This window comes from Orcinus orca, chromosome 1 (assembly GCF_937001465.1).
Source record: "Orcinus orca chromosome 1, mOrcOrc1.1, whole genome shotgun sequence".
NCBI classification, from domain to species: domain Eukaryota; kingdom Metazoa; phylum Chordata; class Mammalia; order Artiodactyla; family Delphinidae; genus Orcinus; species Orcinus orca.
Window position 1 is genome coordinate 168,111,938 of NC_064559.1, and position 27,952 is coordinate 168,139,889.

General features: G+C 45.4%; 1 pseudogene; it reads left to right on the top strand.

The window, feature by feature from the left end:
* The first annotated feature begins 222 nt into the window (after positions 1 to 222).
* On the top strand, positions 223 to 21,049 carry LOC101275352 (phosphate carrier protein, mitochondrial-like; annotated as a pseudogene).
* Positions 21,050 to 27,952: the final 6,903 nt, after the last annotated feature.

Sequence of the window (27,952 nt, forward strand, 5' to 3'; positions counted from 1 at the left end):
AAATTCTTGACCTCCCATCATCCACATTCTGTGGCTTTCAAACTTTAGTGAAGTTTCATGAAGAATCCACCCAAGGGAGCTTATTAAAATTGCATAGTCCTACTCTCAGATTCTCATTCCGAGGGTCTAGGGTGTGATCAGGGATTTTAAATAAAATTCTCCAGATGATTCTGATGGAGGTGGTCTATGGATCACACTTCTGAGAAACACTGGCCTCCCTACATGATAAAAGTCAAAGTCCTGAACAGGTATTAAGGCGTTCCCTAATTTGACCCAATTCTATTTTTTTCAGACTCAACCCTTGCTGGTTTCCACCATGCCAAATTACTCACCTCTCCTCAGTGGGTCATGCACTCATGTTTCCCCTAACCTGGAATTATCTTTCCATTTTTCTTTATATAACTGACTCCTACTCATCCTTCAAGACCTCTGAGAAGTCTTCTTAAATTCATCAGGCAGAATTAGTTGCCCCTCATTGTTCATCCAGAACTTTATTCAAACTCCTGTCATAATACTTATCACACAATACCAATTTTTAATCTCCTTGTTTAGACGTAAGCAAAAATATGTCTGGCTCTTTGCTAAACCCCTAATCCTGCATAGGGGCCAGCACACAGTGAGTGAATGAATGAATATATGCTACTTATTTACACGTGGAGTCATTTAGTTCTCATTTTCCAGGCCAATGAGACTGCAAGCTCCCTAAGAGGAGAGAGGATTTCTGACTTTCGTAAACTCCAGAATCATGGCAGGGATTCAGTAGTCAATGAAAAAAATACCTAATGACTGAAAATAATCAGCACCCTCTCTCAATTTAGTGAGAACTTCCATGCTTCCTAAACCTTCACAACTCTTGGAGGGAAACAAGAGTGGAGTGTGGGTGTTGGAGGGAGATATCCTTCCCATCTGCAAAAGAATGTTAGGTAAGGCCGGAAGCTGAGGGACTGGGCCTCCAACACCAGGTTCCTGGTTCTCTCTGCCCATTCCCTCCATAGAACACTCTGTGGCCATGGAGATGACCATTACCATAAGCGGGCAGTTGAGTGAGGACTCCAGAAAAGCCTTTCAGGAAGGCAACGGTGCATGGCGACTCTTCGCCCTCTCACTCACCTCCTTATCTATTTACTTGCTTATTCATGTGTTTACTCATGTTTGTACTTGTTGATTTACTTTTTTAGCATCTTTGTATTAGACTAAGCGGCTGAGCCGGACAGAAGCCACTCTGGGCACGGAAAGCCTTACCCACCAGCGAAAGTGAGACCTAGGGACCACTGACCATTGGCTAAGAAGGGCTGAAGGGCGGGATTCCTGCCGTTATCAGAAGCCCATTCGCCTGAAGGCATGAGGGCGGGGCGAAGAGCGGTCCTGGAGGTGAGGGGCGGGGCGATGCCCCTACTTAAAATTTCAGGAGTGGGATTGCAAGCCCAAAGCAGCCCAGCCAATGGTAGAGGTTGTTACGGGTTTAGGTAGAGCACGACTGAAGCCCTGTGGGCGCCGGCCGGCCTGTCCCTCACCCTGACCTTTGGGTTGGCGGGATCTCGGGGGTAAACTCAGATGCATGCGCAATGCACCGGGGCCCCTGAGGGAGGAAGGAGCTCCGGCTGAGGGGAGTGTGTGAGTAGACCGAGCTCGGCCACGTGTGACGCTGGCATTTACCGAACCCTGCAGGTGAGAAGCGCGGGCCGACTCCAGGGCAGGTCCTGGGCGGCGGCTGTGGAGGAACCCAGCTATGAGTACAGCTCCACGAAGTACCTGCAGCTGTGCGGCCTGGGCGGGATGCTGAGCTGCGGGCTGACGCACACGGCCATTGTGACCCTGGACCTGGTAAAGTGCCGCATGCAGGTGGACCCCGGCGAGTACAAGGGCATCCTGAGCGGCTTCGGCGTGACGGTGCGGAACGACGGGCTGCGCGGCCTGGCCCGAGGCTGGGCCCCGACCTTCCTGAGCTACTCCCTGCAGGGCCTCTTCAAGTTCGGCCCATACGAGGTCTTCCGTATAGATCCGCTACGCGCAGCTCCTGGGCCAGGAGAAGGGCCACGAGTGGAGAAGCAGCCTGTACCTGGCCGCCTCAGGCCGCGGCCCCCAGGATGTACAGTGAGGAGGGCCGGTGGGCCTTCTACAAAGGGGTGGCGCCGCGCTGGATGCGGCAGATCCCCTACACCATGATGAAGTTCTCCTGCTTCGAGCACACCGTCGAGGCGCTCTCCAAGTACGTGGTGCCCAAGCCGCAGAGCCAGTACACCAGAGCTGAGCAGCTGGCCATGACCTTCGCGGCCAGCTACATAGCTGGCGTCTTCTGCGCCGTCGTGTCCCACCCGGCCGATTCCGTCATGTCCGTTCTGAACAAGGAGAAAGGCAGCAGCACGGCGTTTGAGGTTCTTCGCAACCTGGGCTTCGGGGCCGTGTTGAAGGGCCTGTTCGCCCGGATCATCATGATCGGCACCCTGACCGCGCTGCAGTGGTTCATCTGTGACTCGGTCAAGGTCTGTTTCAAGCTGCCTCGCCCTCCGGTCCCTCAAACACCCGAATCCCTAAAGAAGCGAAGTAGGCGTGGATTGGACGACTCCTGTGGCCACTGTTGGCCAGTATTTCGATTCGGTGCGGGATTGCATTCAAACAACACTAGTGTGTAGGATGTTAACGTTTGTGGAGAGGTGACTTAACGCGCAGACCGACTTTTCTTTAAGCGAGTGATTCCTTCTTTCTTGCAGTCCAATAGAATTGCAACCGTTTCTTTTGGCGGTTTGAACCATTATCTTTGGGGAGTCGGCATGGTTGCTTTAACTCAATAGCTTTTCCACAATCATAAGGAAAAAATTCTTAACAGGAAGTAACGTTAGGTGATTTCGTGCCTCTAGATTGCATCTTCTTTGATTCACCATTCGGTGGAGATTATCCAAGCATCACTCCTGAATAGCCTACTAATGAGGTTTTAAGGTCAGCACAACTATGTGGGACAGAGAGCAAAGTAAAATTCTGCTACATGGTGCTCATCTCAGTAGAAATCGTGCACCTATTTCCTGCTCATGTCCATTACAGGTAAAAATTATTAAACGTTAAATTGTGACTTACATTGCCTGATAGCTCAGAAAGCATTCACTGTTTTCAAAGAGCATGACATGAAGTCTGCATTTTCTCATTTGGCTTTGTCCTATTCTCTTCCTGATGTTGCTGATTAGAACCTAGCTCGCTCCAGGAAGTGCTACAATTGGATCAATGTGGAAAACCAAAACGAGATGAAGGGCAGGCTCTGGGAATATGTAAAGAAAAGTCTCTGTTCTCTAAAGATTTCTTTTGTACAACTCAGCTTTCAACAGCCATACATGCAAAGAAAATCATACCACCCTGACATTTAAACACACACACACACACACACACACACACATACACACACACACACCCCTACAAATTCCAACAAATTTTGGTTAAATATTAAAGAATGGTTTTTGTAATTTTGAAAGGAAAAAAATCTCACTTTTAATGTAACAAATGTCATTCATTTAATGTGGTAGATATTTCATTGATCTTTACAGTGGTTGAGGTTCATAAAATTTATTGAAGTTATAAGGCACGTTTTCAGTTTTCTGTAGCCTTCACATCTCTGACTGGGGAAACTATAAAATTAGTGAAATTCTGTGAATTAGAGATGTTTGTAGAATGTGAATAAGAAATAAACTTCAATATTATATTTGATATGATTTACCAAAATGTTACACAATTGCCCTAACAACTTGTATTAAAAACCACAAACTTGGGCTTCCCTGGTGGCGCAGTGGTTGAGAGTCTGCCTGCCGATGTAGGGGACGCGGGTTCGTGCCCCGGTCCGGGAGCATCCCACATGCCGCGGAGCAGCTGGGCCCGTGAGCCATGACCACTAAGCCTGCACGTCCGGAGCCTGTGCTCCGCAACGGGAAAGGCCACGACAGTGAGAGGCCCGCTTACAGCAAAAAAAAAAAAAAAACCCACAAACTTAGGATATGTTAATGTTTTAACTATGTAATAGTAAACCGTTTAGTGGTTAACAGAAAAAAAGTGTCTAAGTATGTTTGAACGTCTTGACTGGATAATAAAGAGCTTGGAGGAAAAAAGTCAGAACTTGTGAATGAGATGCAATGAAATTTATATTTAGCGCTCCTATTTTGTTAGGGAGGATGCAGGAGACAGGTCATTATGTATTTTTAAGACACTTTCACTTTCCCTAGGAAGTTAGTGTCCAGGTTTGTGGAAAAGAAAAGTTCTCAAGGAAGGAGAATGATAAATTTTGAGGAAATAAATTGTGCAGTTTCATTTTTGCAAAGTTTTAAAACATATATTTTTGACTAGTGTAAAATGTTTGTAGGAAGTTTCGTTGGTCAATAATTTATTAAGTAAATTGCTTTCTAATGTAATGTAATTTAAGGAATTGCTACAAAATCTATGGAGTTTTAAGAAAGTGGGAGACCGAGTATTCTGGTCTGTGGTATTTCATGATTGTTCTGTTGACAACACCAGATAATTTCTGTAATATACAATGTGTATGTTTAGACAAGTATAATCTAAGGAGAACTGTTTGGCATGATTCTTACTGTTATGGACATGGTTGAGAGGATGGGTTTACTTAGTTTGGGTCAGCAGTTTTCATATTCAGTCCCTAGATTTCTTTTTTTTTTTTAATTAATTTATTTATTTACTTTTGGCTGTGTTGGGTCTTCATTGCTACGCACGGGCTTTCTCTAGTTGTGGCGAGTGGGGACTACCCTTTGTTGTGGTGCGCAGGCTTCTCATTGCGGTGGCTTCTCTTGCTGCCCTTGTTGTGGAGCACCGGCTCTAGGCGCGCGGGCTTCAGTAGGTGGCATGCAGGCTCAGTAGTTGTGGCACATGGGCTTAGCTGCTCCGCGGCATGTGGGATCTTCCCGGACCAGGGCTCGAACCCATGTCCCCTGCATTGGCAGGCAGATTCTTAACCAGTGCGCCACCAGGGAAGTCCCAGTCCCTAGATTTCTATTTGCCTTTTTTTGTTCATGGTAGTTTACAAATGTCTGAATAAATAGGGACCATGGTAGCTAACAATAAAGAATAAAACATAATTTAAGAAAGATAATGTGAGTTCAGAGTCATGAGGTGTTTTTTTCTAGTTAGTATTCCTTTGGAACAATTTAAACTTCTATTCAGTATTTTACCTTGTCTGTAATTACCACTCTGTGAAATCGTGCATATCTGTTAGAATTAGAAAGCCATAGATTATGTCTGGTATTGTTAGACATTTTATATTCGTTTTCATGCAATCTCAATCTTTGAAGTAGTCCATTTCATATGTAAAGAAACAGACTCAGAAGCTAGGTAACTTGCTCATAAAGCTAATAATTGATACAGTCTGAATCAGAGTCCACATTTTCTTCATCACTCTAGCTCAGCACCTTGACATAACCAATGACTATACTTTTCATAAATTGCTTTTTCTAATACCTCAAAAACTATATTTTTCAAATCTTCTATTTGTATATACTATAAAACTTTACTAATTTTGCACTAATGGGAAGTTTGTAATGTGTCTCAATTGTGAAAAACCTATTGTGTAATAACTTAGAAGTGATCAAACTGCAAACTACTTAAATACATTTAATTTAATATTTAAATTATTTCCGGCATGAGGTCAGTGCCTCATCCCTAACTTGAAGGGACTGATGATCATAAAAACAGTGATTTTAATTTTTAAAAAATTTGTGGTACTGTAGTTTCAACAAGAGGCTTTACCCTATCACATTCTCTAATTTTTTCCTCTAAGCTTTAGTTCCTACAGCTAAAAAAGCTAGCTTGGGCTATTTATCTTTTCCCCCAGGTGGTGATTAAAAGTAGCTTTTTCAAGTATTTGAGATTAATTTCATGATAGGGAGCTGTAATCTCGTCCATTGATCTGTCTTTTGAGAAGTGAATAAAGAGAATAGGTAAAATCTTGAAAAACAAAGGCCATATTTACATGTTAAACCACACTGATGCAGACTGGAGAGAATCAAAGTATTAATGTTCTGAGGATTTTTCCTTGCTGTACAAGTGTGTCTTTAGAAAGTTTTTCTTTAGATCCTTTCAAAGGCAAGAATAATTTTCTGAAGATCACATTTTGATAGGCAACCATTCAATTAAAGTATGCTTGTTTTATGTGGTCTTAAAGATCAATTATTTTTTAAATCATGAGCAAAGAACTATTTGAAAGGAAATTTAAATTTTAGTATTATTTATAAAACTTTGTCTTGTTTTCCTGAATGCTATTATTTGGATGGGTCAGTGAGTAGAGAGGATGCTAACGATGTAATTATAACTAAGATTTGTTTGTATGTGTGTCCATTTTAGTTAGCATATTTTGAGACCTTCAGTTATAGAGTATCCAAAATTTTAGAGGCAATTTGCTAATTCTGCCCATACCTCAGTCTATAACACTGTTGATCAACATCTACCATGTGCCAACCATTGTTCTAGGCAGAAGAGTTCTCATGAGGAGCACAACACACGGTCTTTGCCCTTGTGGAGCTTAAAGTCTAGTGGAAAAAAATTTACAATTGTGCAAATGCTGCAAAGAAGTGTAGGGTGTTGTAAGATTGTACATCTAAGTGGCATTTGAGGTGATACCTAGAGGATAAGTAGGAGGTAGACCAGCAAAGAGAAGATACACAGCACAGTATGTGCATTTCCCCTGAAGAAAGAGAAGGACTGATGGTTTTGAGAAACTAAGACTTCACTTTGGCTGGAGCCCTTCAGTTGCAGACAGCGTGATGTGAAGTGAAATAGGAAAAGTAGACAGGAAGACATTCGCTGCAAGCTCTGTAGTTCTTGTTGAAGATTCGAACTTAGAGTGTTCTTAGAGCCATTGGAAAACCCCCGAAGGACTATGAGCATGAAATGACCTTCAATTTGCTGTCTGGAGAGAAATGGAGCAGAGGGAGAGAGGTTAGTTAAAATGTTCTTGCTGGGGACTTCCCTGGTGGCCCAGTGGTTAGGAGTCCGCCTGCCAGTGCAGGGGACGTGGGTTCAAGCCCTGGTTCGGGAAGATCCCACATGCCGCGGAGCAACTAAGCCTGTGCACCTCAACTACTGAGCCTGCGCTCTAGAGCCCACGAGCCACAACTACTGAGCCTGCGTGCCACAACTACTGAAGCCCACATGCCTAGAGCCTGCGCTCCGCAGCAAGAGAAGCCACAGCAATAAGAAGCCCGTGCACCGCAAGGAAAAGTAGCGCCCACTCGCAACAACTAGAGAAAGCCCATGCACAGCAACAAAGACCCAACACAGCCAAAAATAAATTAATTAATTAAAAAAAAATGTTCTTGCTGCAATCTAGGTGAGAGAATGGTACCCTGGACTAGGGTGATGACAAGTGAAATGTTAAAATACCATGAGAAGCCAAAAGGTGGAAACAACCCAGATGTCCATCAGTGGTTGAAGAGATAAACAGATTATGATATATGCAGGCAATGGAACATTACTCAACCATAAAAAGGAACGAAGTACTGATACATGCTACAACTTGGATAAGAAAGAAGCCAGACACCAAAGGTCACATATTGTATGATTCCTTTTATATAATATGTCAAAATAGGCAAGTCCATAGAAACAGAAAGCAGATTAGTGATTACCTGGGGCTGGGGTGAAGGGAATGGAAAGTGCTTGTTTAATGGATATGAAGTATTTTCCCCTGGGTGATAAAAGAGTTTTGAAAGTGGAGAAAAGTGGTGGTTGGACATTGTGAAAAATTAAATGCCACTTAATTGTATACTTTTAAATGGTTGTGTGTTAAATGAATCTCATCTCCATAAAAAAAGCTCTCATGTGATGCTTTATGCATAATAGCCCCAAAGTGGAAACAACCCAAATGTCCATCAACTGATGAATGGATAAAAATGTTGTATATCCATACAATGAAATATTGGCACCATAAAAAGAGAATAAAGTACCATTTGCCATAAAAAGAAGCGAAGGAAGAAAATACGTGCTACAACATGGGTGAACCTTGAAATCATTATGCTAAGAAGCTAGACACAGCCACACGTTGTATTATTCCATTCATATGAAATGTCCAGATTAGGCAAACCCATAGAAAGTAGATTAGTGGTTGCCAGGGGCTGGAGTGGGAGTTGAGGGATGGAAGGGAGGAATGAGAGTGACTGATAATGGGTACGGGATTTCTTTTTGGAGCGATGCAAGTGTTGTGGAATTAGTGGTGATGGCTGCGCTATTTTGTGAGTATAGTAAAAGCTGTTGAGTTACACACTTTAAAAGGGTGGATTTCGTGGTATGTGAATTATATCTCAATAAAGCTGTTATAAAAATATCATGAGACTATAAAATGCACCTTAAATATCTATTTCTTCCTTAAAGGACAGCCCTTACCTCTATCTTCCTCAATCAAGTGAAGACTACAGCTCCAAATGTAAACTGCTGTGACGTGTTAAATTCCATATAAATGAGTAGGAAAAAATCCACCATGTTGTGAAGGCTGGAAATTGCCTCTAGGGAATGAAAAATCTCTTGGTTTCTAGGGACGCAGAGATGATTAATTTTGGAGAATCATCTCACAATGTAAGGTGTTGAGCACCAACAATTTTGCCCTCTATTGTAAGGAAGAAAGGGGAACAGATGGATTCTGAGAAAAGCAGGTGTGTGTATAGTGTCCAAGAAAACCTCAGTTAACCAGAAACATTCAGGAATTGGTGGTTTAAAATCCCCTTTTGTTTATAATCCTTGATTAATTTCTCTTTTATAATGTACTGAATATGATTAATAATTTAGGGATTATTTTGCAAATAATTTTTTGTAAAGCTTCTGCACAAAGCTTTGTAAAGCCTCATGGGCCATCAGCTATGAAAATCAATGCTTGTTGAATAGCTAGAGCAGGCGTAGGGCTTTTGTGGATGGATGTACACAGACTCTAGACATAAAGGGACATGGATGTGAGCATGCGTGTGCGTGTGTTTAATCCTCAGTGTTAGTTTGAAATCTTGTCATTTGCCTCTACTAAAACATAGAGAGAAGGAAAATATCTGGTTTACTCTAAGATTATTTATTGAGTATCTACTGTATGATATTACCTCTGTTAGCTAGGTACTTTCGCATGTTATTTTACTGTATTTTTACTTTGTGTTCTAGTAGGTTGTTTCAAAAATTGGTGATTTCATGCCTAAACTATAGGTAGTCCTGTGAGTTACCACAGTGCTCCAAAATGGTAGGCTATTTCTAAGGAAATGATATTTCTAAATTATTATATTTTTAATATATGTATATCAGTATTTCTATCTTTCCTGCCATAAAGACATAAAACATGTTTTCAGAAAATACTAGTAAAAATTGGTATTCTGGAAAGAGATTCTGTGAGTTGAAAGAACTCTGCCCCTTTGCAAGGCTGGTTAATTCACGTAATTGTCACAAATACACATAATTGTCAGGCTTCAGACAGGAATCAGAGCTGCTGACAGGGTGATTGTCTGTTTTTAAGAGGATGGATGGAAACCTGGCAAAGAACCACGGTCCCTTCATCTCCAGTAGTGCTCGAATTCTGGCTGTAGTTACATCCTACTGTCGGATGTGAGGATTTGTCACTGTAATCATTTTCTCATACCTTAATGTCTCCCCCGACCCTTACCAAGAATATAAAGCTTTTTGGTTGCACTAAATCAGTTATCATCCATCTTATTCATCTGTGTTGTATTTTGAAACTTTTGCTTTTTTAGATCGTTACCTATATCTGATAAATGCTGTTACTAATATTTATAGCAACCATTTACCGTACCAAGCGTTGTGCTAAGAACTTTACATACAGTGTATCATTTATTTACAAAAATTTTGTGAGTTTGCTACTTGTATAAGTTAGGATTTTTTTTGTTTGTTTGGCTGCAAACAACACAAAATCTATTACACAACAGGTTAAACCATAAAGACATTGATTTTTACAAGAAATCTGGAGACAGGCGGACCAAGGTTGGTTTAGTAGATCAGTGTTGTCCCCAGGGACCTAGGCGCTCTCGGTCCTTCTTCTCTGCCGTCTGTAGTGTGTCCGTGATGTTTCCCCTTGTGTTCAAGAGATGGCTGCCACCATAGCAAACATCACGTTTCCGCAACAGCATCCAGATCAGGAAGCAAGGAAGGCAAAGGCAGATGGGCTTTCTCTTCACGTGTCTCTCTTATCAGAGAGAAAAATCTTTCTCACAAGCTTCTGGCTGACTTCCCCTTTGGCCTCATAGGCCAGAATTAGGTCACATGCTTTCCTGTAGCCCCTATAAACCAATCATTGACAACAAGAACGGAGGACTTAGATCAATGTGACGCATCTGCGGGGATTAGACACATGGAGTCCTGAGCAAATCCAAGATTTTCTGTTGTCGTTGTCGTTAGCAAGGAAGAGGAGGTAAATGGCTGTTGGGTAGGCAACCAGGGTTTGCCCTTATATTCTTTTCCTTTTTTCGCAAAGGAGGCAACTGAGGCTCAAAGTAAGGTAAAACCGTAGTGACAAAACCAGGATTCAAACCAGATTTGCCTGCCCCCAGAACAGTTTTGTTGTCACATTACTTCCTTTAGCTTGGAAATTGCTCTGAGACAGAGCTACTATAGATCATATCACAAGGGATTTATTACTGAAAGTGTCAGAAAAACTCCTTTCTAACAGCGACTAATCCATAATGAAGTCTCAAAACCAGGAATCTGGACAATGGCGGTCCATGGATAATGAGATATGATTATATCTAAAGTTTGCTATCGTGCTCTGTAAAAGAGAAACCAGGTGAGAAGAAACACACAAAGAAACATCTTAAAAGAAAGCAAATGTTTGTAAACCTTTTTTGTAGTCACCCTCAGTCTTTTCTCTCTGCACTTTTCTCCCCACTGACTTTCCAGAAATGGACAATTTCTTTCAAATGCTGCGTACCAGAAAAACGCAAAGGATTCATCAGATGAACAAATTTCAAAGAGCCACTACTAATTTTTTTTCCTTAAGAAATACACCAAGCCAAAAAAAAAAGTTATGAAGAACCTAGGGGCAGGACAGGAATAAAGATGCAGATGTAGAGAATGGACTTGAGGACACAGGGTGGGGGGAAGGGTAAGCTGAGACGAAGTGAGAGAGTGGCATGGACACATATACACTACCAAAGGTAAAATAGCTAGTGGGAAGCAGCCGCATAGCACAGGGAGATCAGCTCGGTGCTTTGTGACCACCTAGAGAGGTGGGATAGGGAGGGTGGGAGGGAGACGACACAAGAGGGAGGTGATATGGGGATATATGTATATGTATAGCTGATTCACTTTGTTATAAAGCAGAAACTAACACACCACTGTGAAGCAATTATACTCCAATAAATATGTGAAGAAAAAAAAAGAAATACACCAAGCATCCAATTTGCTGCTGATAAATTCTCTGTAAGTAGCATTATAATTAAGCACACACAAACCCATTTGTGTTTCCAAGAATACAGCTGGACTGGCCCTGAATCGGTGATAGCGCATGGGCACCGAGAGGGAGGGTTCCATTGCATCTCAACTACCATGTACCTTCTTTGTGCAGCCACCAATCTGTCTCTCCCCCAACACATCCTCTGAATCACAGGCCATTGCCCATTCACCCCGTGTCTGTCACTGAGCTAGCTTTTGGCCACCTTCACTGAGCCTTGAGACTGGCTGTCCTGCTTCCAGGCTCCAGTCAGAAACAATGGCAGGAAACTGAGTGGTACACCTTTCTCTGCATGAGTCCCCACCACCTCAGACCCCCAGACTCGGCCCTCGGAAACGGAACAATGGTCTTGGCAAAACTGGAGAAAGAGAGACAGTGGAGGGCGGGCTGGCAGGAAAGGGTGGAGCAATCAGACCAGGCTTCCAAGCCTGGCTCACCACTGGCTTTTCATGGCTTTGACAGGTTATCTTACCTCCCCAAGACATAGTTTCCTCATATGGAAAATGGGGAACCACAGCACCTACCTTGAAGACTGATTGTGAGAATTAGCAATAAATCATGTAAAACACATGGTATAAAATAAAAGCTCAGTATATTACAGCACTTCTTATTTTACCAGTCCCTTAGTAAAGGAAGGCAGTTAGCATGGAAAGATTTAGCCTGTGTTGTGTTGTATTGTTGTTGTGGTTGTTCTTGGTTATATACAGGATTTATTTGCTTTAATTTTTAATGCATCATAAAGTACATAACCCTTTGTGGGAAATGCAGTGCATAGGGAAATGAAAAGCAAGTAGCCTAGTCTGTTGTGAGCATAGAAGCCTACGCCGCCGGCAACCCCATGTCTCCCCGGCCCCTAGGCAAACAGTTTCTTTCACAAGTGTGTTTTTGGTATGCAAATCACTCTATGCAGATTTCTGTGTGCAAAATACAACATAGAAAATGGCCCTCTTGCCAAGGGAGATAGGAGATGTTGGCTGCCATCAAATGAATTAGCTGCAAAGTTTAGATTTCTTTTCCTACTGCTCTTTCTAACAATGTATGGGGCGAGCATATTTTTGGCACATTAAACCAAATTATTTTGGCTTTAGATTGTGTGTTCTTGTGATAAAAGTGTGTTTATTGAAGCCTGTAACTACGGTTTGAAGGCATAATAATGTTTAGTGGGATTTAATTTAGCATTTCACAACAGCGTGCCACCTCCCGTCAGTAAAAATGCTTGTTCTGAAGCCGCAGATGGCTTCCGTCAGAGGTTAGGCTGCTCGTCTCCATGTACTTCCTACTTTTCTGTGAAGATTTGTGCTTATTAACAGATTTAAGTTTATATTGTGGAGAATGTTTTCTCCCTAATTAATGGATGTCTTAGTAAGTGAAAGGAATACATTTAACATTAAAACCATCTTTTTCTTTGGGTGAGCATGGGAATCCAGCACTTCATTCACAAGGCCGTATTTTATCATCCAGGCAGAATAATAATATGTCTCTTTTATGGTGTTTCTCACCATTTTCAAAGTCTTTTCCTTTTGGCTCCTCTTGTGAGCTAATGGAAGGGGGTGAAGCAAAGCCTTTGTCTGAGGTCACTTGTTAACAGACAAGCCCAGGGCTGGGTGTTTTGTTTTTCCTGATCATACTCAGGGAAAACTGCAACTGCAGGCCAGTGGCCCCACCAACTTTCCCCTCTCTCCTCTTCTTTCCTTTCCCTTCCCCCAACCATTTTTTGCCTGGTCTGAATGTTTCAAACTTGCCAAATGAGACACTCATTAATTTTACAAAAACAAAGTCTAAATTAAAGGCATTTTTCAAAGCAAAGTACCTCATCAGAGAGAGAAAGACAAGTGTAGCTTACTTCTGCTGGACATCCGAATGGCTGGAAAAGAGAGAGGAGATAATGTCTTCACTCACTCATTTACTCATTCATACGTTCAGGCATGCGTGTGTGCATTCATTCATTCAACATCGTGCCTAGCATCTGTCAGGCATTGCCCCAGGCACAGGAACACAAAGATGAAAATAGTCCCAACCATTGAGTCCACTGTCTGTCAGGGAAGATAGATATGTGTAAACAAACCGACATTGGCGTTGATTCCCCAACAGAATTATGTACCAAGTATAAAGGTGGCACAAAATGGGATCATTAACTCCAACAGTCTTGTACTAAGGAAACATTTTTTGGAAGAGTTACATCTGAACGAGATTTTGAAGGATGAATAGGTGTTCTCCAGGTCGGTGGGAGTGTGGAGAAGAAAGAGCACTTGAGGTAGAGGGAATAGTAAGTATGAAGCACAGAGGCCTGAATCAGCAAAAGATGGGGAAGGGCTTCCCTGGTGGGGCAGTGGTTGAGAGTCCGCCTGCCGATGCAGGGGACACGGGTTCGTGCCCCGGTCCGGGAGGATCCCACATGCCGCGGAGAGGCTGGGCCCGTGAGCCATGGCCGCTGAGCCTGCGCGTCCGTAGCCTGTGCTCCATAACGGGAGAGGCCACAACAGTGAGAGGCCCGCGTACCGCAAAAAAAAAAAAAAAAAAAAAAAGATGGGGAAGATTTTCATCAGACAAATTTCTTTGGCTTAAGAACAGGGAAGGAGAGAGGTATGGAAAATATTCTCAACATCTCATAGATCTGTTTCCCCCTTTTATTTCTACTTCACTACGTGTGCAAGGTTACTTTATGGCTTGTCCAAATTATTGCCATAGGCTGGTCTTGTTGCCTCTAGCTTCTTCCTTCCTTAACATAGAAGAATACTTCAAAGGCCCTGCAGTATTCATCCCACCCACGTCTGTTCCACTGGGCAGAAAATGAAGCCCAAGCACCTTACCCCAGAGCATCTGAGGCCTGTTATGACATGGTCCCTCCTGGCCCTTGGCATTGATCGTTCCCACGCCACTGCCCACACCTCACACTGTCTCTCAGGTCCCAGGCTCCAAGCCCAGCCTGCCTGCTTCTACCTCCCTTCCTTTGCCCGTGTCAGTCCCACTGACAGGGCTGTCCATTCCTCACTGATCTTCACTTTAGTCCTTCAAGAGTTAGCTCAGGGACACTTTGGCTGGCTGGAATTGTCTCCATCCTCTGTCTGCCAATATTGTGTCAGAGACTAAACAGGTTTTGGAGTCCCAAGATGTGGGTTCCAATCCTGGCTCTGGCTTTAGACAAGTTTCTGAGACTCAGTTTCTCCAACTGTAAAAGATGATGGTTTACCTTGCACAGTGGTTCTAGGATTAACAGAGCACGCTGTTTGAGTGACTGACACACAGTCAGTCCTCAGACATTAGAGCTATTATTGTTGTTATAATTTAACCTCTTTGTGAAATTCAAACAATTGTAACTACCTTTTTTTTTTTTTCCTTTTTTAAAATATTTATTTATTTGGCTGCGCCGGGTCTTAGTTGCGGCACTTGGGATCTAGTTCCCCGACCAGGGATCGACCCCTGGCCCCCTGCATTGGGAGCGTGGAATCTTAACCTCTGGACCACCAGGGAAGTCCCGTAACTACCTTTTTAATTTGCCACGACGATCATATAAGCTGATGAGTATGAAATTTCTGTAAACTGAAAAGCCCTTAGATAAAGCTAATTACTATTTTTATCTCCTACTAGTGCTTTTTTGTCTACTATTTGTGTCTCCATTTATGTACTCATTCATCTTTTAATTCATTCATCCATTTACTCATTTAACAATAAGTAAATTCCCAATATTTGGTACATTGTAAGCTCACCATGGAGGATATAAAGATGAATTTGAAATGCCCGCAAAGAGTACAGGCCTTATGAGAGAATCAGACAGGAAGGCAGTCACATCTAAAACCAGGTGGGGAACCCAGGGACCAATATGACTACGGAATGTGGGAAGGCTGAGAGCTCAGGGATGAGTTACAGAAGAGCAGCCCTGTGCTTGGGTCTGGATGGATGTTACGAGGTGGGGAAGCGTGTGGCAGGCTGAGGGAACTGGGTCAACCTGGGCCGGGAGTGTGAGACCACTTAGGGTGTCGGGGAACTGCGGTGAAGGCAGGCATGGTTTTCAGTCATCCCTATCCCCCCCGCAGTCCCTGCAGCACACAGGGCCCAGAGCTGCACAGTAAGTCGTGATGGGACGTTCCCCAGTGCAGCAAGAAAAGCTGCCCCAGCCACCATGCCAGCTGTGCCCCCAGGTCCCCCAGAACTCTCCCTCATGGCCCTGAGGGTGGAGATGGCGTGTTTTTGCCAAGGAGCTGCAACATCCTTCATGTAATAATATGAGTCAACGGGAAAATAGGGTTTGTGCTACAGAATTTTGCTTTGAGTCAATTTTGCTGCAATGTATATATAGTTACAAACTGAGGGACTGTCTGCCCTTTAAAGTCTGTGGGACAAGGGTGACACCATGGAGGTGTTAAAATAAGCATTAAGTTCATGATCAAAAAATGGGCTCTAGGGCACTGACTATAAATTGTCAGAGGTTGAGGATTAATGACCTTTCCTGCCCCATATGTGGAGAAATAAATGCTTAGAGCAGAAACATGCAGAATTCAGAAAGGCCTGGTATTATGTTACTACCACCCTCTGAAATAAGGTTTTGAAAATAAACACTTGAAAGTCTGCCCGGATTGTTGTAATCTTATTAATCTAACAAAGAGACTCAGTAAGTGCCTCAACCAGGGGGATGGTGTTTACCATGTAATTTGCAACAAGCTGATAAACACACCCTTGCCCCACTTGCAGAAAACTCTGATGTTCCCTGCAAAGAAGCAGTTGGCAGGAACACAGTAATAAAGGATTAGAGGCCCAAAAGCCACGGTTTAGGTCCTGAGTAAATGTTTGTTCATCTCCCCTACACCCCAGCCTCCCAGCCCCCTGCCATTTCCAAGCGCAGAGGTACAGTGTGTGGTTCATCCCACTCTTGCCCTCCTAAGGGTTCTGCCATGATGCTTCGGCCCTTCAGAGCAGTCTGCCAAGATCTCCCTATGTGGGATTTCTGCCCTGGGGTCTTGCTGGGCAACTCTGAGGTCATCCCGGGTTCTTTGGTGGATTGGGGGGCTGGCTTCTTTCCACCGTCTGAGGGGATTGCAGAGGGCAGTGTTCCCTCCCCCCGTCTGTAGGGGCCGTGTTGTTTGACAACCCCGGTGAGCATGGCTCCTCATAGAGTTCTTGGTTGTGAATCACAGGACGACCTCTGGCTAACTCAGCAGAAAAGGTATTTATTGGAAGAATAGTAGGCAGGAGCTAGGCAGGCTAGGCAGCCGGGGTCACGCCAACTCACCACAGGCAAAGTCTGGCTGCCCCATCACACAGCCCAGCTACCTCTTCCTCAAGGCCACCAGCTCTGCAGGTTATCTCTAAGCATGGTCAGAACCTTTGTCTGGCTCCCTCAGGACTAGGATTCCAGGAAGGGGCATGCATTTGGCTAACCCCCAGGCCCAGCTTCCGCCTTCTTTGTGCAGGGTAAGCCCTGCCTGCCACCAGGACCCACACAAAAGGAAGAGATTTGGAGGTTGGATGGTCAAACAATGAAATATCCACTCAGTCCTCTGAATAATAATGGCTAACACTTTCTGAACACTGTGTCAGGCCCTTTGGATCAGCGGTCCCCAGCCTTTTTGGCACCAGGGACTGGTTTCGTGGAAGACCATTTTTCCACGGCCGGTTTGGGCGTGGGGTTTGTTCAAGCTGTAAGGCGAGCGATGGTGGTTCAGGCCGTAACGCGAGCGATGGGGAGCGACAGATGAAGCTTTGCTCGCTTGCCCGCTGCCCACCTCCTGCTGTGCGGCCCGGTTCCTAACAGGCGCCAAATGGTCGCGGTCCGTGGCCCGGGTCGTTGGGGACCCCTGGTCTACATGGATGAACTCATTGAGTCCTTACAACAGGCCCATAGGAAAGGGCTCCATTTTACAGATGAGAAACTGAGACCTGAAAAACTGAGTTAACACGCAGCTAGGAAGCCACGGAACTGTGAGTCAGGCCTCACCGTGGGGTTTGGACAGAAGTCAGTCACTGTCTGCAGAGGCTCTGGAAAGCTACGTGTAAACCTCACCTGAGATGAGCCTCTCTCATATGAGCTGGCTGACCCAGTTGGCTCCTCTAACCTGCTCTCCTTCCTGTGTTTTGCTCTGTTTCCAGGCCCACCTGCTCCCTCATCCACCTTGTCTATCCAGGCTCTCGCCCCCATCTGTTTATGCAGGACCCCTCTCTTATTTAACGCTGGTTCGAAAGAGTGTGTGGCCCACTCTGGAAATGCACTAGGACATCAAATGCCAGGATTAATTCTATGTGATGAATTCTTCCACTATATTTTAAAAACGGTTTGTCCTTATGAGGCTGTGTTCCAGGATCTGAGTCACTGAGTAAAAACGCATATTAACCTTTACAAATCTAATAGTCCTACTTTTAAAAAAATGTGTCTTATCAATGAGTGATTGTAACATGTATAGCAATAGAATTTGACATTTAGGGATTTCTATTATTTTTCAAAATTGGCATGCTTGGAATCCTGTACATGGTGGCACGTGATCAATATTTGCTGTATTAAGGAATGAGAACCAGAGGACTGTCACTCTGGTAATTGCAGCCTTTATTGAAAGATTGACATTCTTTTTGTGAGTATGTTACAAACAAAGCCTCCTTTTCAGTCTTAAAATACCCTAAAATTTTAGTCCTTTATTTCCCCATTTCTTACCTCCTTTTAGATTACTGATTACCTCCACTTGCACTGTTGGGAAAGGGTTTTTTCTTTAGAAGTACTTTTAGTGACACCCCCCACCCCCAAACACACACACACACACACACACACACACACACACACACAGCATGAGAGAATTTGTCACGTTTCACGCCACGACTGAAATCTAAATACGACTGTTTAGATTCTGAAGCTACCAGGCAAGAACGTGTGTGTCAGTTTGTCTTCTTCTGCAGAGCCCATATCCATATCCCACTGTGATTTCTCAGCAAGACATCATAATTATCCATAATTGTAGTGGGCATGGCAGTCAGATAGTGTCTGAACATTAAAGCCATCCTTCTAAAAGCAAAGTATCAATACAGTGGGGCACAGTACACCATGTCTTTGCAGGCCCAAGTTGTGGTTAGAAGGTACCCGACCAGCTCCTTCAACTCCACTCTGAATAAAGTTTCTCAAATGACAATGGGCCAATGCTTTAGAAATAAAGTTGTTTTGAATAAAAAGCAATTGAAGATGTAGGACTCCAGGAGTGACCCAAAAAGGAAGGGAAAGGCCTCAAGACGCGTTTCCCTAAATCGGAATGACTGAATTCGTTTCCACCAGCTTGATCCTTTCCTGAAGGCGGTGAACTAGAGCGCGTGCAGTCCCCCTCCAACAGCTCATCAATCTCCTGCCACAAAAAGGAGTCAGGGCTGCAACCACATCCTCATCCCGCTTCCCCTCGGCAGAGCACCTGCCAGGCTGTGTTAGGAGTGAGCAATGCCCGCACAGTCCACACCTGGCGCTGGGGGCCTCAGGAGGAGAGGAGGAGCCCTCACAGCACACGCTGCTCTCCTCCCAGACCCCACCGCTCACACGCCCTCGGGCTGGGCTGTCACATCCTGTTGTCAGCAGCAGAGCAGCAGGCAGATGTGTGGTGCTCAGAGCACAGAGACGCTGTCACAACGGAGCTGCTCCCGGGTCGTGTTCCTGTGAGAGGGTAACAGTTTCTCAGCAGCTGCAAGTCTGGCCCTGCCGCTGGTTGTTTAGGGGGCTTGCCTCTCCCAGGGGTCTAAACCCCATAAAATCAGTCTTCCTAAAACTTCTCTAAGGTTGCTGTTCACATTGCAAATTCCTTGGGGGTACCTACCTGGACTGTCAGGGTGAATTAAACATCTCGTGTTGTCCATGGAAAACTCTGTGGCCCAATAGCAGTGATCCTTTTTTCTGCCTGGACAGACTGAAGGTCCCTGGGCCTCCCTGTGGGCAGATAGACCTGGGGTCAGCAGCTGTGCGTTCAGATTCCAGCACAGCCACCCGGGCGGGTTTCCTAACCCATCCAAGCCTCGATTTCCTCATAGGAAAAGTGGGGATAACAGTACTCACTTCCAGAGGTGGTTTTGAAGCTGAGAAGTGCACAGGTACAGCACCTAGCATGGCACCTGGCACACTCCAGGTGTCCTATTTACTGGACTTGTCTATTGTTAAGATCTTTAAAAAGGTGGCCAGTGTGACACATTTGAGACACTGCCCTGAGAACAGAAACAGAGATGGCCATTAGGGAGAGAGGACTCCTCTCCTCCCGAGTGCACGGGGAATTCTCCTTTCCCTGAGGTCTCCAACAGTATTTAAACTCCCAACCAGGCCCTGGCACTTGGACCTAAACTCCATCGTGGGTGAGCTTCACTTGCCCTGTGAGATAGCTTGCAATCTGCCCTATGACCACTTCTCTTAAACTTTCCCTCCTTTGGTGTGTTCTCCTTTCATAGTTGGCATTAATGGCTTCAAAGAGCCGGAAGGGACCTTGGTGCTCACCTGGGTCATGGGCAGAGTAACAAGGGCAGTGGCAGAGGTGTGGGTGATATCCCTGCGCTCCTGGTCCAGCACTCCTGCTGTCCTCCACTCGGTCCTAGGCGTGCGCGTCCTGAAGTGCGGCCGCCCAGGGAGACACTTGCTTGGATGAGCTCCTCCTGCTGATCCAGCAACACAGCCAGCCTCTTGCAGGAAGGAAGAGGGGCAGCAAACGCTGTGCTTAAAGCAGCTGTTTTGGGGTCTGGCCCCTGTTAACTGTGGAGCCCCCTAAGGCTGAACGCGGGTCATCCTGGCACCAACAGTTACTGTCTGGAGAAGTTAATGACATGAGCCTCGTCTGTGGCTTCCTTCAGATCCTAGAAATTTTATAGTCTGTGAATGTGTCCTGGCCCCACGCTCCATCCTCACCAGGCCCAGACTCCAGCCGCACACCTGTGCCCCAGTCCTTCCCCGCACCCTCCTGGCAAACCAGACCCAGGGACAGTCCAAGAGTCTCCCTCGTCCATGCCTACCCGGGTGACTGAGCACTGCTGGCTTCTCAGCACTTCTGGATGTTCAGAACTGTCATTCTCCCCACTCCACCCAGCTTCCAGTTCAACCCCTCACTCCTCTCCTGAGCCTTCTGTCCACAGCCCTGTCCCCTGGCTCCAGCTCTCCCTGGGAAATTTCAACCTCGGTGTTCCAGGGCTAAACTGCTGGTACCACCAGCAACTCCCCGGGTGTCCCTTCCCACAGGCTATCCATTCTCTCTTCTGAACAGGTCTTGATGGGCTACCTTCTCTATCACGCTGGTTCAGGTCACAGTCACCTTTGGTCTTGGTTCCTACACTAGCCTCCCGGGCACCCTGCCCCCAGCCTCACCCCCTCCTCTAGTTCTCCCTCTTCTCTGAATGGGTTATCTCTGCAAGTCAGACCTCCTTCCCCCATCCATGATCTTCAGGGCTCCCCTAGCCCCCTGGGGGGAATCTACCCCTGGCTTTGGTAATACATCATGACCCCCTGTGATCTGGTCTCCGCCAACCACTCTAGCCTACGTCTTCCCTTTCTACCCCTCTGACTTCCTGGGTCCCTCCTCCTGCAGGTTCCCTGCCTGGCAGGCCTACCTCCCCCCACCAGCCTCCTTCTTCAACTGGCTGACTCCTCACCATCCTTCCAGACCCAGCTCCTGCATTGCTATCTCTGGGGCCAACCTCAGCCTCTAGGGTTAAGGTCACAGCTCCTAACTGTCCTTCTTTCTAGCCTGGATCTTAAGGCGCTGTTGCTGTCTGTCTACACATGTCTCCCAGACAACTAGAGTGTTGTTCCAAGACAGGGCCATGCCCCTTCACCTTTGGGTCCCCTGAGCCTAACAGATGGGCAGTCAGTGGCTAACTTGCAATGGCGCTCAGGCTAGGATGCGAAGATCCAACGCCCATGCCTCTGGCTTGGGCAGACAGAATGATGTGCCCTGCTCATGTGAAAGGACCCTATCTCCAACTTCATCTCCTACTCCTCTTCAACTCTGGTGACAAGAGCAGGGCTGCAGGGTCATCTAGCTTCAAATACTGACTCAATGACTTACTAGTTTTGGGACTTTGGGCAAGACACTTACACTCTCTGAGCCTCAGTTATCTCATGTGTAGAGTGGAGTTGATGAGTAAGGCCCTGCACATAGTAGATACTTTAAAGTGAGAGATATTATCCCAGTGGCTTTTTTGGTAAATACTGTAAAATTAAATGCAGTAAGACTGATGTATTATTGCATTAGCTATAGAAACATACCAGGGGGTGATGGAGTGAGCACAGGGATAGGAACAAAAAGATCCCAGTTCTACCTCTGTCACCGAACCAATGTCCTCCATGGCTTAAAAAAAGGGGGGAAGATTTGATTAAATTGGTAACTAGATTCACTCTCAGCTCACAGATGAGCTGATTCTAAGATTCTTTGATTCGACAGTTTTATGAATTACCATGTGTAGCCTGAGGCTCTATTGAGGTTTTTAAGGGGACATGCATTCAAAACTTAATTCTATTGAAGGGCAAAAGACCAGCATTGGAAGGCCAAGTCAGGTGGCAAGTCCTTACCTACAAATATTTCCCACCCACATGAGAAGGTGACTTGCCTTCTGAGGGGTTCAGAGGCAGAGATGCTCAAAATGGCCATTTGTGAACCCCAGCAAAGCTCAGCATTCCAGCAGTCCCTGTGAAGGGCTGGCAGGAGCTGATGTCTGCAAAACACAGCCTTCTAGATGACATTTGCAGGGAAATAAAGCCTTCAGACATTACAGCGTTTTCAAATATCATTATTATTGCTCTATAAATACCACACGCCCACAGTGTATCAGGTGCCACATGGGAAATATTGGATTCGGTTGGAGGTTTTCTTAAAAGACACACAACAGTACTGTATGCCAGTCATCTTAGTTAGTATTTATGTACATGCTGTAGAAGCAAAGATTAGCTGTGTCAATATGTATAGAAAACCCTCACAAAAGAGAGTCTGTAGGATGTGTATTATCTGCACTTATGATCAAAAGCATTTGCCTAATTTTTTTACTTCTTTAAGAGCTATTTCACCCATAAATTATAGAAAGGTTGGAGGAGTGAGGAATTATTACAGCAATAATCAGGGGGAAATTATCAGAGATGCCTGGGGTCTCCTACTGGGAGTAGTTCAGAGTTTCTGCAGCTAAAAAGAGCAGTTCCAGACCTGTGAACACCAATTAACCCTTCAATTGGCTTTTAACTAATGGGATTCAAACATAGCTCATTCCTTTTCAATTATCCTCACCAGCATACCAAAAGGGAAATTGCTTGGAGGAAAAAACATTTTTGATGAGAGACATGCAAGAGAAAAAACTACTCTCACTAATATGATTCCAAGTGCAAATTTACACATGAGCACTATGCATATAACCAGTCAGCTGTTTTAGTATCTGGGTATATGGACTGAATTGTTTCCCCTCCTAAATTCATATGTTGAAGCTCTATCCCACAGTGTGATGGTATTTGGAGATGGGGCCTTTGGGAGGTATTTAGGTTTAGATGAGGTCATGAGGGTGGATCCCTCATGAAGGGATTCGTGCCCTTATAAGAAGAGACACCAGAGAACTTGCTTCCTCTCTCTCTGCCATGTGAGGGCACAATGAGAAAGTGGCTGTCTACAAGTCAGAAAGAGAGGCCTCTCCAGAAACTGACATCCTAGCACAATGATCTCAAACTTATAGCCTCCAAAACTGTGAGAAAATAAGAAGCATCCGTAGTTTAAGCCATCCAGTCTAAGGTATTTTGTTATGGCAGCCTTAACAGACTAATACAATGTAGTTCTTACACTCTCAGCTTTCATCTTAGACAGTGATGAGATAAAAATTCAGGATTACATTAAGCAAAGAGCCACATTCAGTGACTATGTAGGCAGTGAGGTTATTGCCCTTGACAGGCTGGCAGGGGTGGCTACTGCCATCTCCCTATTTTCTTGATAGAGCTGGTTGTTACGGACTGAAAGGATGTGTGACTATCTGTTGGGGACTCAATCCAGAGCTAAAAATATGAAATTGTCCAATTATTTGGAGAACAGAGAAGTACTAATCAGCCTAATGCCAGCAAATGGTTTGAAATTGGGAAGCAATATTGTGGAGCCCTGGCGGGTGGAGGGCAGGGAGAGGGAACAACTTAGTTTATTGTGAATTGCATTTCTCTTTACTGCACAGTTTTATTTTTAATTGCAAAATGTCTGGTTGAGCAGTTATTAAAAGCTCTCTGTTGGGGCTTCCCTGGTGGCACAGTGGTTGAGAGTCCGCCTGCCGATGCAGGGGACACGGGTTCGTGCCCCGGTCCGGGAAGATCCAACACGTCGCGGAGCGGCTGGGCCCGTGAGCCATGGCCGCTGAGCCTGCACGTCCGGAGCCTGTGCTCCGCAACGGGAGAGGCCACAACAGTGAGAGGCCCGTGTACCAAGAAGAAAAAAAAAAAAAGGTTTCTGTTAAATCACAGTTTTATTAACAGTGATGTGAACTGGATTTTGCTGTAATATATAAGATGCTGAAGTGCTTTTAAATTTTGGAAAAAAAAAAAAAAAGAAACTACAGCCCACCCCAAATCTTAATATGACTGTTAGGCAGGAAAAACAGTGACCCAATTGGATTGTCTGAGAACTCACGAGGTACCTTTGTTGAACATGCTGAAGCCTTGGTTGGCTTCAGGAGCCTGGTGTTCTGGTCAATTCAACCCCAAATAGCTACGTGCCCTGGGACAAGTCCCTTCCCCTCTCTGGGTCTTAGTTTCCTCATGTGTTCAAAACAAAACACAAGGAAACTGAATCTTTCTGCTCGTACATTCTCCTCAGGAACGCTGTCCACTCAATAGCAGGCAGCTCTGAAAGATGAATCCCCAGATCTGGCAGAAAATGAAGGGTTAGGGACAGAATTGAAACGTCAAAACCATTTACCCAGGTGTGGAGGCCCCTGTTTGTCTCCAGGTCATGGGAGGAAGGGCCCAGACTGAGCTACTGCAGGGAGCCTGGCACAGAGGTGCCCCCTGGACTGGTCACTTGGGCACTAGATGAGGACTCTGTGCTCCTGGAAGGGCTGGGCAGGTGCCAGGGGAGCCCACGGCACAGCGTGGCTCCTCCCACCCCAGCCTGAGCCACTCACGGCAGCCACTGAGGCCGGCCTGAGAAGTAGCAGGGAAAAGCTGCAGCTGCCCTCCCTCCAGCGGGGCTGGTGAATATCGGGGTTTGGGGGTGTATCCTTTCACTAGGGCTGCCATGACAAGGTGCCACAGATGGGATGCCTTCAACAACAGAAGTGTATTTCTCACGGTTCTGGAGGCTGGAAGTCTGAAATCAAGGTCGGCAGGGTTGGTTTCTTCTGTCGCCTTCTCCTTCTGTCTTCACATGGTTTGCCCTCTGTCTGTCTGTATCCAAATATCCTCCTCTTATAAGGTAGATTAGGGCTCACCCTAACGACCTCATTTAATGTAACCACTTCTTTAAAGACTTTATCGCCAAATACAGTCATACCCTGAGGTATTGAGGGTTAGGACTTCAACATACAAATTTGTGGGGGGAAACATGATTCAGCCCATGACCAGGCGCTGCTGATACTTTAGTTTGATAGGGACCCTGTATTAGTTTCCCAGGGCTGCCGGAACAAATTACCACAGACTGAGTGGCTTAAGACAACCCAAATTGATTTTCTCTGGAGGCTTGAAGTCTGAAATTAAGGTGTTGGCAGGGCCATACTGTCTCTCCGAAGGCTCTCATAGAGGTTCCTTCTTTGTCTCTTCCAGCTTCTGGTGTTTTCTGCCCATGCTTGGCAGTCCTTGGCTTGTAGACACATCACTCCGATCTCTGTCTCCATCTTCACGTGACATTCTCTCTCTGTGTGTCTGTGTCTAAACTTCCCTCTTCTTCTAAGGCTTACCCTAATCTAGTCTGACCACACTTAACTTGATTATACCTGCAAAGATCCTATTTCTAGGGAATTCTCTGGCGGTCCAGCTGTTAGGACTCGGCGCTTCCATTGCCGGGGCTCAGTTTCAATCCCTGATTGGGGAACTAAGATCCCGCAAGCTTGATTGGGGAACTAAGATCCCGCAAGCTGCGCGGTGCAGCAAAAAAAAAAAAAAAAAAAAAGCCCTATTTCCAAATAAGGTCACATTCACAGGTCCTGGGAGGTAGGACTTGAACATATCTTTTTTAGAGGACACAGTTCAACCCACAATGGACCCCGTCTCCTTATGCCCCTGCCCTCCTGCCCTTAGAGCCGCTCAGGTACCATTACTTTGTTTGAAGGATCAGGAAGGATGCTAACTGGCTCCCCTTGTCCGATGCTTTTTTAAATGCCCAGTATCTTTCTCTTTCTCCAGTACCTTTTCTCTCCCTCTCTTTGTCCCTTTTCTCTTTTCTCCCTCTCCCCCCTCTCTTGTCCTCCCAGGTTTTTATCTCTCTGCTCTGCCTCTCTCTCCCCTCACTTCCCACTCTCCTCATCCCGGACCCTCTCCCACCCCACCCTCCTTGCTCAAGTCTCTGCCCAGAGGACACCATTGTTTCTCAGGTGTGATGAGCAGGAAGAACATTCTCGTTGTTATAAAAATCCTAAGTCTCTGCTTTGCTTTAGTGAACACAGTGGCTTTCTTTCCCAAACTCGTCACGGATTGGGTCTGCTTTTTCCAAGCATTTTATAATAATTATTTGGCCTTTTCACCCTTCTGAATTCTCTATGGAATTAAGAAAATAAAAATTTAAAAACCCACTCGTTGTTTCCTCCTTCTAAAAGGAAGCCCCAAATGGAGATGGTTCAGTTAATTCAGCGGGAGTCCACTCTGTGCCCAGTGAGGGGACAACCGTCGGTTTCTCGTTAATATATAGGAGCCCATCGTGGGCCCCATGTGGGTTTGCACACGGATACAGGCTCGTGCAATCACATCGTTTCCTAAAGTCTTGTTGCTGGAGCCCTGAAGCTTCTACCAGATTTTTTCTAGGTTGCTCTTGGCTATCTGGTCAGTCTATCCTGGGTCCAAATCTTGGTTCACCACCCTCACTAAGGAATACAGATGCTTAAGTCCTAAGTAAACTATTAGCAAACCAAGAGTATTCAAAGAATAATAGGCCATAACCGCATAGGGCTTATTACAGGAATTCAAGGAAGATTCCAAGAAATGAACCATCAATACATGGTTCACGTATTGATCTCAGAAATCATTATTCTGAGTGAAAGAAGTCGGACAGAACATGAGTGCATAGGAAACTCTAGAAGGTGCGAACTACTCAACAGTGACAGGAAACAGACTGGTGGCTGCTTGGAGGAGAGGGTTACCCGGAAGGGGCCAGGAGGAAGCAATTTCAAAGGGGCACGAGGAAACTTTTGGTGGTGATAGATAAATTCACTCTCGCGTGATGGGAGATGGTTTCACAGAGAGTATGCATATGCCAAAACGTCAAATTGCATACAAAAAGAGAGCAATGATTCTACATTTAAGAAATCTTTTAATGCAGCCAAGTGTACAAGACTTGGTACAAGAGGTTGAGACATAAAATGGAAAGGCACATGGCAGATGGGCAGATACAGTGATCACCCTGTCAGTCATTCCCAAGCAGGTTTGTTCAAGGACAGTGGATCCTGGAGCCCAAAGTTCCCCTGAGTTCTCACCCTACCTCTGCCTGAGGTCGTAACTTGGCCACTTGTGCTGGGGCTTTGAGCCTCTTTTCTGCACAATAACGATAATAACTGTGGAATGAGGATAGTCACAAGCAGACTTGGAGTTGTCAGGGTGAGAGGTAATAAGAGTGAGGTGCTTGTGACAAAGTAGAGCCGCCGTGGCTGGTAACGATGAGAAAAGGATTATTCCTCACACTTTCTCCAGGAACCTTCTGTGTGCTCAGTATCACCTGGCAACCCGGATCCTGTGAGGAGAGACATGGTTCCTGCGAGAATGTATGTGCAGGAAAGAACAAGACATCTGCTGGGCGCAGAGACCAGCCCACCTCCGTCCTCAGCACACTGATTTTTCAGGGTCTCTTTTATTCACTCATGAGTCCAGCCCAAGATCCAACCTCACCAGCTTCCCAGAAATTGTTTTGGGATCCCCCAGGGGAGGGAGGCCTTTTCTCACAAGCAAACAAATTTTAACTGTTTGAAAAGTGTTTCGAACATGCATTTTGAAAGCAGGGTGTAACAATAAACACAGGATAATAAAACACATGTTTGAAAGGAAATTCACCTGTGCATTTGATAAGGCAGTAAGTTAGTATTAATCCAGAGCAAAGGAGAGCATGACATTGAGGGAGAAAAACATTAAAAACATGTTTCGTTAGTTGAGTTTTTAACTTTTAGGATACATACTAATGTCCTTGTGATTTTGGAGGGCTTGAGGCCCTCATCAACACCACCATTGCTTGTGGAGGCAGAGACCAGCCGTATGGTGCGAGGAGGCGCCCTCAGAGGCTGCACTGGGACAGTGACAGGTAGAGGTATAGTTGCATGGCGGCTGGTGGCCAGTCCTTCCAGCCTCACGCAGTAGCCCATGTGTAGGTAGCTGCATGAAGGAGCAGACCCGGTCTTGCGTCTGGTCATGTTGCAGAAGGACAAACCCCTCCCCCCCCCATCATCGTCATCATCACCACC